General features: G+C 34.8%; 1 protein-coding gene and 1 pseudogene across 4 annotated transcripts in view; one reads left to right on the forward strand and one right to left on the reverse strand.

Annotated features, from left to right (window-relative positions):
- Diaph2 (diaphanous related formin 2) overlaps window positions 1-14,751 on the reverse strand; it is an 879,521-nt gene that overhangs the window by 251,873 nt on the left and 612,897 nt on the right. The window lies entirely within an intron of this gene.
- On the forward strand, window positions 9,454-9,567 carry LOC141420008 (U4 spliceosomal RNA; annotated as a pseudogene).

The following is a 14,751-nucleotide window of genomic DNA, read 5'->3' on the forward strand; positions in this document are numbered from 1 at the left end:
CACATATCCAAACACATATTAACCAAACAGCAGATGGCAGAGGAAAGAAAATCAGTTATGCAGTGTGTGTGAAACATACCCAGTAAGTTCTGTAAAGATGGAAACTTGGGCAGAAGAGATACCATATTGAATAAGCAAATGGAATGTCTAATGTGCTCCTTTCATCTTTACTGCTTTTGATTTATCCTGTCTCTATCGATTATCATGTTTATCATGATGCCTTAAGCCTATTCTTTATAGAAAAGGCAAGTGGAAGGAAAATGTTTATATAATAATGTATCTGAGGAAAAAATCTAGGAATAATGACTTTTAATGATGTATAGTGCTTAACATTCAGTGGTAGATGAACATTTTTAGATAAAAAGATTGATGTAGTAGCAAAAGTGATGAATAGGGCTGCACATTAGTTGAATATATATTTTTTTTAATTTCATTTTGGCTTATTTTGTTGAGACAGGGTTTTGCTATATGCCCCAGGCTATCCTTGAAATTGCAATCCACCTGTTTCTGCCTCCCAAGTGCTGGGATTACATATTTATACATGTACTACTGAGTAAGGAACTTTAGGTAATAAAAACATTTTATCTAAATTAGACTGAGGTACACAACTAAGGACAAATGTCAGATGCAAGATGTAGAGAAAACAATAACATAACTTAATACTTAAAGAGCAAATTAATATTATTCTACAAGAGTTACGTCACTAAACTATACTCAAGAATACTATTTAGCTACATGCTTTGATACCATTATAGAATAAGAAAACATATGCTCTGAGGTAACAATAAATGGGAAGGAATTTTTTTCATGAGGGGAGATCTTCCCTTTTGTACAAACTAAGATGGAACTGATGAAATGGGTTGTAGAGAAAGGTATGAAAAATGATATCTGAAAAGACAAAACAAGCCAAGTATGAGGTGCACATGTGTAATCTCTCACTAGGGTGGTTGAGGCAGGAGGATGGTGAGTTCAAGGCCAACCTGGCAGCCTGGGCTATATAGTGAGAGCCTGTCTCAAAACAAAAAAAGAAAAGACAATGTAAATATTAGGGAAATGACACCTTAGAAAGAGTTAAACATGTTACAAAGAAATTTCCAAAGATACTTAAATCCATTTCAATAAGACTAGTTAAACATTCTCATATTTTACAATATAGCCAAAAAAATTAATTGTAATTATTGAGTTTGTAAGTGGTGGGTACCTTTTTTCAAGCAGATTTTCAAACTGTCCTATAAAAGAACACCCTTCCCTTGTTTACTTTTAATCTGTTCTCATTTCCTTCTTTTACAGATGGCCAATTAAGAAAACTCCAGAGACTCCTTTTATGAAAATACAACAGAAGTATGTAGATTCTCTGCAGGATAGGGATATCTCAAAAACCGTGGCAGGTCATGAGCAAATTGCTCCTGTGATACTGAACTTAATATATGCACATTTGCAAAGCAAAAAGAGATTCAGCAATCAAAGAGTCACTGAGAGCAGCTCAGCAGAATTACAGACCACAGTCTCACTTTCCTTTGATGCCACTTGGCTGAAACCTCAACTCAAGCAGCAGTGTTGTCCTTCTGAAACCAGGTTGTGTATAGTTCTGGACAGCCTGAAAATTGTATTGTCACAGCACATTGTAGTTTTCAGAGCAGACATTTCTAAGCTCTAGGAATCAAGTCTGTTTTGCATGCATAAAAGAACATCTCAAACTCTGGACAAGTGGGTAGGTGGTTATTTCTGGCTGGAATTTTGCTAAGTTTCTAAACCAGTCTTGTTTTCATTAGGAATTTTTCTTCTGAGTTATTTTGATGTTAATAATATATGGCTGTGACATTCCTTGTCTATGTTCCCAAACAGTGATACAAACATTATTAAACCTAATCAGTGTTTATAGAGTATTCCATATGCTAGCCACTAAGAATCTTTTGAAATGTCATTTTAGTGGATAATGCATAAAGAAGGGTTGGTTAATAATAGTGACGTTTTTGTTCCTTCAGTCAATGATTTTGTACAACAAATTTTCTACAGATGGTCATTGCTTTCAATTTATTTTTGACCATATTTTAAAAAGAGTATTTTGTTTGTTAGACTTGTACACATTTAAATTCACAAAGACTTTCTATGCCAAAGAGTACAATTATTAACATTCCCTTGACTAAATTATAGAAACAATCCCACAAATGCCTTAGATTGAAGTAAATCACTTTAAAATTGAAGCCTATTAGAACTATGCTTTAAGCAAGAGCCAGGCATAGAGGTATGAGATTGAGGCAAGAGGATTTTGAGTTCCAAGCCAGCCCCAGCTACAGAGCGAGACCCTGTCTCATAAACACAGTGCTGGTGATGTAGTCCAGTGGTAGAGCACTTGCATAACATACTCAAGGCCCTGGCTTCAATCCTCAGCACTCTAAAAAATAATTATTAAGAACTGAAAATGAGGGAACCACATCTAAAATTCATAAAGTAAGAGGAAGAGAAACCAAGTAGCACATGACTGCCTGAACTAGGCTACAACTGTTCCCTTGAAATATAATATTCTTCCTGCTCTCTAGATAACAATCAACTACTAATATTCAATTTACCTATTATAAGTAATGTTAACCAGATGATCCAATATTCCTGAAAACATGTATGTGTATTTTCTCTCCTTGAGCAATTCTCTTAAGTATGTTGTTTCTAAGAAGCAGACTTACAGGTGCAGACTGTATGCTAATCAGGCACAATGTCAATCACAGAAGAGCCTGCTCAAGTGGATGCAGTAGCCAGTGTAGGGTGTCAATTTATCTCTTCATCTACTATCATGCACACAAATAAAAATGATTACCACTGGGGCCACTGTCTTTAATACTCTAAGATGAGTGAGATATGTTTAAGAAAATGATTCACTTCTGTAACTTTCTAACAATCTCACAGAGCTGGATTAGGTTATTGCTATCTTAATAGAGGCTGTAGAAAGAGCTGATCAGTGGCATTTTCCTTTGGGCATCAATACATGGAAAAGGTCGTAGGCCTTTTCTCCTTTTCTACTGTACTATTTGTGGAGTCTTCCAGGTCTTTCACATCTGTGTGTTTGAGTATGAACCATCACAATATGTGTTAGATTAGACAGAACAAACAAAAAGAATAAAAATGGAGATGTTCTCATTAATAAACCAAGAGATGAAAAGCTAAAATTCTTTGTGCAAAAGATAGATTTTAAGAATTTACTATTTGACTAGTTCATTGTATCCATGGTGAATGTGGAGTTAACTAGTTGTCATTTTGCTGATCTTCTGATGCTTTCTAAACACCTGGCAGGCAGGCACTGGTTTTTATAGTTCATGAAAGGAATTTTATATGAAATGACAGAATAGTTGCCACCTGAAAATATTAAGTGGTACATCTGACTTTTAGCTTTGTAAGGTATTTATGTGCTCCATTTTCTATAGCTTTCTATTTAACAAGGCAATCGTTCTCATGAGCCCTGCATCACCCTCTGCTGAAGACTTGCCAGAGCCATTAGCTTCCCAAATGGGAATACCACTGAAGTCTTTGAATTACCAGTAAAGCACTATTATCTTTTTAAATATGTTGTATTAAAAGCAAAGTCATCTTTAGGCACCAAAGGATAAGTGTTTACCTTAAAGTTGGTTATTAGTAAAGTCAAATTAGATTAGGTATTGAGTACAAAAGACGAGATCTAAATTTTGATTTCCACCTTTTTTTTGGTGGGACTGGGCTTTGAACTTGGGGCTTCATACTTGCAAATCAGGCACTCTATCACTTGAGCCACACCTCCAGCCCTGAGAACCAAATTTTTAAATTAGGTTCAACAAATTCTTTGGTTTAGCATGTTAAAGAGCCACTCTTTAACATGCTTTTTAAGGACTGAGGAAAAAATTTAAGAAAAAAATATTAAAAGATTTCAATTTGCAAGTATATATCATAGTTTACTGCAAACACTAGAGTTATAAAAGACCTTCTGGAAGGCAGCTGTACTCACCACTATACCACCAACATTTAAAAGACCTTGTGCCATTAACAGCCTACTTTTTGTCAGGAAGAAAATTTCAAATCACCATATCTAATCTAACTTAAAATGTGAATGATAGGTTTTCACTTGAAAGGGTGTCTTCTTCTTGAAAAACTAACCAAAATCAGTTGATTCTTCTGGACTCCCAGCTCTCTCCAAAAATGTACACATTAAACCAGTAGCTAAGACTCAGAAATGGTTTCTGGTGTTTTCTCTCCATATGCCTTCAGGCACACACATGTAATTTTGTGCTTCAAGGAGTTAGTGCTTCATAAAAACAGAGATGAATGGTTATAAAACATACACCAGTGCCCTTTGGAAGTAATTAAAAATATGGTCCTTCTCTGTACTCATTTCCTTTCCTTTAAGGCATTGCCCCTTCTATATCCTATAGTCCAATCCCCTCTAACTCACAAAATAAATCTGACTTTTTTTGTACTCTCTCATAAAGAATCCATATGCTTAAACTTACAGAAATGTGGCCTCATGGAGAGTACTAGGCTTCTAAGTACATTTTTAAAATAAATTGCTTTAACACTATCAATAAGTGTTATTGATAAGTTTATATTTATCAGTATGTTTATATTTATTAATATAAACTCAGGAGAATATTGGGTCCAATTTACAAATTATGTAAACTATTTTCTGTCCAGAAACTATGCTTTTATTGTCATCAAAGGGGTCTCCAAAGTAAGAAATATAAACAATATATTTTCATTAAACACAGTGGGACACGTTTTTGATGAATACACTACAATTTAGTTACAATTAAATTTTCAACTCTTGCTGTCGGCTTTTGCATTTGACTGTGACATTTGTTAATTCAAATGCATCAATAAAATTTTGTATTTCCAAATTATGCCACATGCAAATATAATTTTAAAGGTATAAATTAGCATGTCATTTATACAGATATGCATAAAATCAAAACAATTTCTCATATGATTTTCAGCCCAAGATTGGAAGGCATCTTTAAAGATCTGACATATAGTCATTTAAAACACACACATGTGAATATACTTGAACAAACATGCATATATGATGTTGGTAAATTTGTATTCAATTATACATAAATTAATTTAACTTATATTACTTCTTATCTTGCAAGGATAATTTTCTTCCTTTTTTTTTTTTTTTCTTTTTTTTGCTTTTTGGTTTTGTTTTTTGAGATAGGGTCTCTCTATGTAGCCCAAGCTGGCCTGGAACTCACTACTGTAGCCCAGGGCTACAATTTCCCAATCTCAGCCTCCCAAGTGCTAGAATTATAAGTGTGTACCACTGTCCCCAGCTTGCAATGATAATTTTCTGAAAGCAAAGAAATATTAGGAAAGATAACTTTATGCTAATGATAACTAAACATCTTTTGGTCACACTAAGGACTATGATAATGATAATGTCTGTCATATCTACTTGCATTATTTAATTTTTACTGCATAGTAATGCATTAGTTCATACGATATGCTTGATCTCTGACACAGTCAAAATGAGCTGCATTGTGAAGTTTATTTTATTCTTAAATTTTGCTTCCATGCCACAGCAAATGTAACCCTAATTCCCTAGTGCACAACACAATTCAGAGGTTAATTCTCTATCTAGCACTCGCTGAATCTCCAGCTACTAAAGAATTGCATAATGCTATTCAAATGTTTCAGTTTAGAAAATGTGCTCCTATTCAGTCATCTTATATATGATATCATTAAGGATAACTGGCAACTATAGTGGACTCATAAATACTAAATGAATTAGTAATAAAATATCTTCTAATAACATCTAAAATTAAAGATATAACCTTTAATGAAAGTAACTTTTATACTTTTCTTTTTACTCCTTCTATGCTGGATACAATGCTATATAATTCAAGTAAAAGGAAGGATGCTTTGTTTGACTCAGGATTTTTTTTTTTAATTGTTGTGCTGGGTGGGTATACATCGTGGCATTTACAAAAGTCCTTACAATGTATCAGACATATCATACTTATTGACTCAGGTTTTAATGTAAGAAATGATTCAAAAGTTTTAATGTAAGAAATTATCCAAAAAAATTTACCTACATACAAAATGCAACCTTAACTTGAGAGAGAATGTTGAGGGTGAATAGTTGGTTCCAGCTTGCCTGGAATGATCCTGGTTTTAGCATTGAAGATCTTGGGTGGGGTAAAACTGTTCAGTTCCTTGCAAAACCTTCAAAGTTGGTCAATTCAGAGGCAACACACAAACATATGGTTTGTTTATGCTGTTTAATCCTTTAAGGTCTGAATATTTCACAAAACTAAGAAAGTATGCTTTTTTGATTACAAATGTCTAGCTATAGAAAAATTAACTTTAAAGAGTATATTTAATGTTATTAGTTGTATTTCTGATGTCTCCCCCCTATTCCTTCTTAGACAAATATTAAGTGAGTGCCTACTCAGTACCTGGTACCATTCTAGGCTTTAATTCCTTTTTGAAACAATAGTATGAGAATTTTACATTAGAGGTACTTTAAGTCTTGATGCCTTATAAAGGCGTTAAATCCTTCTAATTACAGACAAAAAGATCAGTTTTTTAAAACTTGATTTATTACCCAAAAGTTTTTACAGTGCCATGAGATAGGAACTTAGGATTTGAGACTTCAGGGGTAGTTTGAGAATGAAGGCAATTCCTCATAGATTGATTTGGGTGGGCATATTGGGGTTTGAACTCATGGCCTCATGCTTGCTAGGCAGGAGTTCTACCACTTGAACCATGCCCCTAGTCCTTTTTGCCTTAGTTTGTTTTTGAAGCGGGGTCTCAGGTGTTTTTTTGCCCAGGGCTGGCCTTATACTGTGATCCTCCTACCTCTACCTCCAACATAGTTGGGATTAAAGGTGTACACCATCACACTCAACCCAATTGGTTTTTATTCAGTTTTTCTTACTATGTAACCTGTTCATTCACCAATTTTAGAAAATTCCTGAGATTATAAATGGACAATATTTAAGCTCAACATTCTAGATTCAAAGAATTAAAATAAAAAGAGTAATTTGAGGAATGTACGATAATATTAATCTGATCTTGCTTCAAAATTGCAATCAGATTTGCAGCTCCTGGATAATTGCTGGATTCTCTCCAGAAACTGTCAATGTTTCATTCATTGCCATTACCTATAAATCATTGCTTTTGTTCAAAAAAAAAAAAAAGGAAAAAATATACTTCTATTGATTTTTCTTAAAGATTCTTCTGTTTGAGTCTTTATGATAAAGCATTGTATATTTCCAATTTTATTAATCATACAAATGAGAAGCTTTACCTAAGTTTAATGTTTCTATAGTTTTACCACTATCCTTTCTCCAATTTCAGATGGTGTTTAAAACAGTGGTAATGACTTGACATCTTAAAAACTGTAATCAAGTTAGTGATTACAATCACCCACAAGGTCAGGATACATTGGGTCTTAAAGTGGAAAGGAATGCAGATAATTACTATTCCCTTTAGTCACATTCATGCATATGAAGAGTAGAATCATCATCACATTCTTTCATAAATGCAAAGTGTAATATTCCACAATTCTATTAATTCCCCCCTGGTATTATTAGTCAAAAATACACTCTTGAGAAAGGGCTCCTGGCTCTAAGATTGAGTTTAATGTGGTTTGGTGTTAACACTGACATTTCTCCCATCAAATCAGTGTATGAGTTTTAATATCTCACTAATTTAACTTGAATTATCATCAGGTAATAATAAGAATATGAGCAGTGACTGTTTATGATCAACTAAAATACATGAACAATCAGTCAGAAGAAAGGAAAATCATATTTCAAGTCTGAATTTTGCCTTGTATTCTCTAGGCAACAGAAAGTGAGGCATTAAAAAAATTGCCCCTGCAGCTCTAGAATAATGCTTATTTTAAATCATTCTTACAAGGTTATTTGTGTTTAAAGATGTTAATCAGAAGAACTACTGACAAACAATGGACAGGACTGAAGAACTTACTTGGCAATCAGAAAAATGGTGATTGGGCTATAAAACAAATGATGACATTTTAACATTTGCAGTGTTCACCTGCCTTAGTTCATTTCTTACATTTTGCACCGAAAATGGACACAGTAATCCTTCTGGTTCAGGCTCAACATAAAGTCACCTGGAGTTTTCAGAAAATAATAGAAGCATTACAATAGTCATCATGCAATTCATATTCCAAGCAATTTGCTTTCTCATCTTGCCTAGACACCCTGCACTGGTTTCTATTATCCTTCTGTTTCAATTCGTGCCGTTCCTATTATGGAAGCTAGTGCACATCTAACTTTTTCATTTGGCATGGACCCCAATACATAAACACATTTGCCCCATCAACACAAGACTGTTGAAGATTTTGCTCAAGGCAAATGGAAACCCAGAGGGAAACTAGTCAACTTGTCAAAACATATCTTTTTCCTTAATGTGCAAATAAAGTCTATCTAAATAGGGCTTGAGGTACAGAAAAAAAAAAAAGAACTAAACTGTCTCCCTTTATCAAATTGCCTATGCTCCCTACCACTAGTCTACTGGTTTCTTTGGCCTTTGTAAATGAATGAGTTTGAAGACAAAAAAGTGAGAAGAAGAAGGATAGAGGAGAAAGAGAAAAAGAAAAGGGGACAAGAATGACCATCTATTCTTTTTTACACCAATGTCTTCATGGTATGTATAGGAAATGATCATATGGGTACAGATCACTTTGGTAAATTTATGAAAAAAAGTTGCTTAAGCTTCCTAAGGCAACCAGGTGGAAGACAATGGCTACCTCAAGAGCTAAGAGGTTTGATATCTCAACATAGGCTAAAACTTTGGGAATCTCTGTTTAAATATCTAATCTATATAATTTAGAAGGAAAGAAAAGAAATCATACAGGATCAATTAAAATTGAAATGCTTATTTCTTTTATGGGGATCAGAAACAAACACAAATATAGATAGATGGCTTAAAGAATGCCAGAAACAGTTATTTAGGCAAAAAACACATGAAGTAACTTAGGTTAGACATGCTAGAAAGCATTAATCATCAGCTTAATAAATATATGAACCTGCTTTTCTCAAGCTTTTAAAATAATATCCATGATACAAAAATAGTTGATTAAAACCCACATTCTGATCCAATAGTAATCATTCATTGGCCACTGAACTAGACACTCAGCCATCATCTAAAGGCAGAACTGAAATTTCAACTCAGATTTCTCCTATTCCAAAGATCATGTTCAGTCTATGAAAGTGTTTTTTTAAAATTCAAGTCAAAAGAACAATTTCTTTTTATAAAGTCTAAAATAAAACTAAATTTAAACAACTGATGAAAGTGGAGCTGGGATATGTGAGCATGTGTGTAGAGGGATGAAAACAGAGGGGGAGTTTTTCATCTTATCAGCAGTATTAGATAGAGGTTGAACCAAGGGCCCTGAGCATGCTAGAAAAGTTCTACCACTGAGCTATATCCCCATCCCTCTTATGGTTCTTGATGAAAATCCCAAGCTTTGCGCAGTGGCAGTATCGTAGCCAATCAGGTTTATCCGAGGCACAATTATTGCTAAATGAAAATCCTTTGGGCATCTTGGAGCATACTTTGTGAAATGATTGCATTATATCATGAAACTTTAAAATTCACGTCCACTCACACATTAATCTCTAGTAAAAACAGAATTTAAAACACAAGTGTATCTCTCTTATACCACATCATGCCTTACGTTACTTGTTTTATTTCTCTTTTAAGAGTCTTTAAGGGAAGAAGAAGAAGAAGAGCCTAATAAAAAGGGGAATGATAAATAAAACTCAGTATTCAGGCATATATGTAAAGCATGTTTCCATAAAAACGGGTAGAGTTATTTCTCATCATATCTCCCTTTTTTACCACATATCTGAGGGTGGGAAACATTAACTACATGAATGAATTCTGCTTCTAAGAATTGTTCAGCTAAAAAAAAATTCTCAGCAAGAAAACCAAGCTTGCCTTTGAGCGACTTGGGGCACCACTTATGCTCATACACATGTTATTTTGAAAATAGAAGCACGATCAAACAGCATTTATGATCTCTAATTTTGGACAAACTGAAGGACTCACTTAAGTATTCCTTCAAATTGTCTAACAAATTTTCAATCCAATTCTATTTTTTCCTTTATAAATTCAAATACGGAAGAAGAAATCAGCCCCCATAGTACAGAAAGATATATACTACAGAGAGTGCTAGTCAAACAAAAAAGTAAAGTCACAGCAAGATAGACCTCCTCATGGACAAATACTGTGGCTCCTGTTAAAAGCATAGTATCAGCATTCTTAACAAATTGCTAAGAGTGTTTGCTAATTTCTGATTTTAATATAACTCAATAGTATAGATTTTCCACAATATTGTATTTTGCCACGGTAAACTTGCCTCATACCTAAAGAGAATATATTTATCAAATGTTTTACTTTCACTTTTATGAACACACACACACATACACACACTGCTGTTAAGGTCATTCATGTAAATAAGATGTCATGTCATTCAACTTGGTTTCGTGTGTATTCACCTTCATTGCTTCCTCAGAGTAGTATTACAAAATGGAGAGCCTTACTTTGTCTTGACTTCATGGTCCTGTTTTCCATACTTCATCATAGAACATGAAGACAATTTTTCCAAAATATATGTACCAACATATATTCTGAGTATCAACTGATTTAGAGTGACAGGAAATCATAAAAGAATATAATAAAGCAGGAAGAAAATAAGCTTAGACAATAAAAGTTGAAAGAGAAGTGGCATAGTATAAAAAAATATTGAAACCACATTTTCAAACCATATTATATAAAAGACACAAATAACATACTGCCCTTCTTACACAAAAAAAACGCCATATCAATTAGTATTACTAGGAAAGCATGATTGTTTTTGTCAGCAATAGGACATATCCATAATAAATCAAGCACATGTTACTATCTAGTGCCTACTTGTGGCCGGCCACTGGTAAACAGCAACAAAATAGATGCCTGAAATTAAAGTTCAGTAAATGAACTATAAAGTTAATGAGCTCCAAAAAGTGTCCATCTAGTAGCCTTAGGCTCACCACTATCTCAGTTAATGTTACTCTATTTTACCAATTGCTTAGGTTAGAACTTGAAAGTTTTTCTTGACTCCTCTCTTCTCAAGTTCTGCCCATCAGTCTATCCTTTTAGTAAAATTTTATCCATTCTACTTTCAAAAACTTAGAAACAGAGACATTAGAGATTATAGTTTTTATTGATTAAAAGTGATCGAATATTAGCACTTTCATATGGCTCAAACTGAAACAGAGACATTATAGTTTTTATTGATTAAAAGTGATCAAATATTAGCACTTTCATATGGCTCAAACTGATACATCTAGGTATGCAACTATTTTTACCACTTCTACTAACACTACTGTCGTCTAAACGACTATTATCTCTAGCCCAGATTATTTCAATTACTTCTTCTCTAGCTTGCCTGCCATACTTCTCAATCTGTTTTTTTTTTTTCTTTTTCTTGGTTTTAGACAGGGTCTTACAATGTAACCCAGCCTGGCCTCAAACTCACTATGTAGCCTGGATTGACCTTGCACTCACAATCTTCCTGCCTCAGTCCCCTGATTGCTGGGATGACAGGCATGTGCCACCATGCCTGACTTCAACAATCTGGTCTTTTTTCTTTTTTTGCAGTACTGGGGTTTGAACTCAGGGCCTACACCTTGAGCCACTCCACCAGCCCTTTTTCTGTGACTGGTTTTTTGAGATGGGGCTTGTGAACTATTTACCTGGGCTGGCTTCAAACTGCAATCCTCCTGATCTCTGCCTCCTGAGTAGCTAGGATTATGGGTATGAGCCACCGGTGCCCCGCTTTTTCGTCCTTTTGTAATTTAGTATACACAACCTTTGCTTAGGAGCCCAAAGTGTGTGTGTGTGTGTGTGTGTGTGTGTGTGTGTGTGTGTGTGTATCTACAAATAAGGGAAAGTAGGTGTGCCATTCCATTAGGTGGGCCAAGATAGATTTTGAAAGCAACATTTTAGAGCTACTTTGTGACAATACTATCAGAAGGTTTTTAAGTGTTATGCTGAGTTATCCTGAGAACAGAAATGGAGCTGAGGCTATTAGCTACAACAGAAAAATGCTATGATTAAGACAGCTCATACTAACTGATGAAGCCACCTGGCTCCCTGCCACCTTTTCTCCCCTTTATAACACCATGGTCCTTGGAAGACATGCTGCTGCTTGAGAACAGTGAAAGTATTCATTGGCTTATCTAAGAAAATTCAGATGTAGATGTAGATAGGCTCAAAACAAATGATAGAACTTGTATAGTGTAATGGTTTTTTAAAAAACACTAATTTTTAACATATTAATGTATGCTGCTTTTTTGTTTTCTTGGTAGGTATGAGGGATCAATCCCAGGGCCTTGCATTACAGCTAGGATTTCAAGCGTGAGCCACCGGCGCCCAGCTCAATCTGTTCTTCCTTTTTTTTTTTTAATTCATATGTGCATACAATGTTTGGGTCATTTCTCCCCCCTTCCCTCATCCCCTGAAGAGAGAGTATAAGCAATAATAGGAAGGACCAAGAGTTTTTGCTAGTTGAGATAAGGATAGCTATACAGGGAGTTGACTTACATTGATTTCCTGTGCATGTGAGTTACCTTCTAAGTTAATTCTTGATCTAACCTTTTCTCTAGTTCCTGGTCCCCTTCTCCTATTGGCCTCAGTTGCTTTAAAGGTATCTGCTTTAGTTTCTCTGCGTTGAGGGCAACAAATGCTAATTTTTTAGGTGTCTTACCCATCCTCATATCTCCCTTGTGTGCTTACTATGGTAGGTAGAGTGGATTTGTTAGTACCTAAGTTAGAGCATGTCTCTCCTCTGTTCAAAACTTTCAAAAAACACTTTTCATCTTTCTTTAAGTGAAAGCTCAGATTCTTTTTGTGACCTATACAGTCTGACATCATTAAGGTGTGCAACTCCCTCCCCTCCTTAGGACTTTTCTGGCCTTATCTTTCATTACTCTCTCCTCCCCATTCTGTCTGCTGCAGGAAGCAGGACTCATGGTTTTCCTGAAACACACCAAGCCTGCTTTTTGCCTCAGGGCCTTTGATCTTATTCCTCCTTCTGTTTGAAATGCTCCTTTCCTATATATCTGCATGATTTAAATTTGGGTTCTTATTCAAAAGTCACCATGCCAATAAAGTTTGCTTCAATAAAGTTTGTTTCATATTCTAACATACTCTCCACTCTATAATTTCTTTGTTTTTTCTTTTTGCATTGTTACTGCTGGGGTTCAAACCAGAGCTTTGTGAACACTAGTTAAGTGCTCTAAGACTGAGGTACACACCCAGATCTCATAATTTATTTATTTTGACTGTATTCCTTACTAGCATAGAAGCCCCAGGAAGGCATTGTTATCTGTTATGTATACTGTGGTGTTACAACAGAGTCTAAAATAGTATCTACTACATTAGGAGGCACTCAATTTTTACTGAATGAATGGATGAATCTTCAAAATAAAGCTCATTCATAATAAAGTTAATTCCTTCTTTATTCTACTTAAAATTTCATTCATGCTTATTCCTTGGTGGCAATTGTGTTCCTTGGCAAATTCAGAGTGAGGAAATATCATTTGCCTCATGAGTCAGTAAGTGTTAATCTTGGAGAGGGCCCAGTAAAGCAGTATAGTAAGGACTTCTTTAAATATCTGTATGGTGTTCTCTTTTTATTCTTGTATTTTTTCTTTTTGATTTATCATACATTAATAATATGAGGGGGCTTCATTGTGGTAATTCCATACATATGTATGGTATACCTTAAACAAATTCACCCCACCATAATATTCCCATTCTCCCTCTCCATTCCCCGCCCTTAAATAGTATTTTCGTGGGTTTCATTATGATGTCTTCATATTGTGCATATGCAGTGTACTTCCATCCTCTTCATCACTCAGTATCCTTTCCACTTTAGGAATACAACACTGGCCTAAACCTTTATCTTCTCCTTTCATTTTTTGCCCTAGTAAGGTCAGGATTTCTTGTTCACTAACTTTCTTGTTATAATAAGACTAGAATGGACAGAAAAGAAATAGGTTTATGACTTCAGGATACCCTGACCCCTAACACTGTTTTCTGGGTTTCCTCATCGAAGTGACCCAATTATCTCTCAAGTACTCAAACAGATCCTTTACAAGAGGAGATGGTATTTTAATTATCTACTATATTTGTATAGCTCGAATTTAATGCTGTCACCTATAAAAATGGTTGAGAACTGACTAGTATCTAAACACTTCGGTTTCTTCATAGACATAAAAATACTTTGGGGAAACATTCTGGCAGCTATAATGAAGTTAAGAGAAAAAGTGTGGTTGGAATGTTATTTATAAAACATTTTCTATAGCAACACTAGCAAAATAAGCCATTTAAGTCTTTTTTTTTTTTCCCTTGCAGTGCTGGGGATCAAACCCAGGCCTTTCCCAGGCTAGACAATATTTGCCAGTGAAATACACACTCAGCCCCTAAAACAAGGCATTTAAAAAGTGTAACTACAGTTCCTTTAGGCTCTTCTAGAACAAAAATACTTATTGCTAAAGCCAATGCAGCATCCAGAGATACTACATATGGCAGGTATGTCATTATTATTTAAGCCTTAAGAATGTACCAATGAGGGGCTGGCAGAATGGCTCAAGTGGTAGAGTACCTGCCTAGTAAGCATGCCATAGTTCAAACCTCAGTACTACAGCAGAAAAAAAACCCAAACAACAAAAGCAAAATTGAGACAAGTCACTGATAAAAAAAAATGTTGAA

Source organism: Castor canadensis, chromosome X (assembly GCF_047511655.1).
Source record: "Castor canadensis chromosome X, mCasCan1.hap1v2, whole genome shotgun sequence".
In the NCBI taxonomy this organism is placed as follows: domain Eukaryota; kingdom Metazoa; phylum Chordata; class Mammalia; order Rodentia; family Castoridae; genus Castor; species Castor canadensis.